The sequence below is a fragment of the Triticum dicoccoides genome, chromosome 6B (assembly GCF_002162155.2).
Source record: "Triticum dicoccoides isolate Atlit2015 ecotype Zavitan chromosome 6B, WEW_v2.0, whole genome shotgun sequence".
NCBI lineage: Eukaryota > Viridiplantae > Streptophyta > Magnoliopsida > Poales > Poaceae > Triticum > Triticum dicoccoides.
Window position 1 is genome coordinate 443,211,957 of NC_041391.1, and position 1,221 is coordinate 443,213,177.

The window sequence follows — 1,221 nt, forward strand, 5'->3', positions numbered from 1 at the left end:
TCATATGTGTTTTAAAGACTATGCGACTAGATTATTGACTCTAGTGCAAGTGGGAGACTGTTGGAAAAATGCCCTAGAGGCAATAATATTTTATTATTTTATTTCCATTATTTATAATTAAGAGTTTATATTTCATGCTATAACTGCTATCATCCTGGAATATGCGATTCAGTGGAAAACTCATATGCACATGTGGAATGATAAATGTTAAACAATAGGTTCCGGTTCTCGCCTCTAAGACTGGCTTGAGTGTTGTTGGTGATCATGTTTTCCAGATCCTACGATATCGTTAAGTGTAACAATAGTCCTAAAACAACATTGAGGGTATGACGTTAGAAGAACGATCATATTGAATCGACCCAAACTTGTCGGTTATACTTTGTGATTATATCATCTAGAAATCATTTGTTATAACACGGAGTAAGCATGTATTTTAGTCCCTCGGGCCATGAGAGTGTCTCGGTCACTTCCTACCAGACGGTGGGCTTTGGGGTTACTTAAACGTCATTTGTAACAAGGTGATCATGACGACAACTTTCAGGCTCATTGGAAAGTTTGATAAGTGACCGAATAGTTCCAGAGTGGGATTTGCTCCTCCGGCGATGGAGAGATATTATTAGGGCCCTCTCGGTGTGATGGTATCCATCATCGTCTGGCCAGACACAAGTGACTATGTCACAGGGATGCCGAAACACGTTAACGAGAAGGAAGAACAAAACCGGTAACTGAAGCAATGGTATAGTGAGCATGGTGATGACTTGGAAGGGTACCGATGCACACCGGGTTTTGTAAAGTATCGTGAAGAAAAGGGAACGTCACATGATAACCAAAGGTTCACTAGAATATCATACGTGTAATCATAGGGGCCGATATGGATGTCCACGGTTCCACTATCGATCATTGAACGAAGGGGTTCCATTCATGTCTATGACTTATCGAACCTACGGGGTCACAAGATTAAGGTAATCACAATCTTCTGAGTTTTAGTAGTGCAGGAGTAATGAGAATATACTTTTGGAATTGTTTCATTAATATCCGAAATAGTTTCGAGAGGTTCAGGAAGCGTTTCGGGGTCACCGGAAGGGTTTCGGTGAATATCGGGTAGTACCGGCTATTATCGATTAATATATATGTGTGGAAAATGTTTGCAGGGATGTTAAATTATATGTATGATTCTCTGACAATTTTTAGAACATATATATATATATATATGTGTGTGTG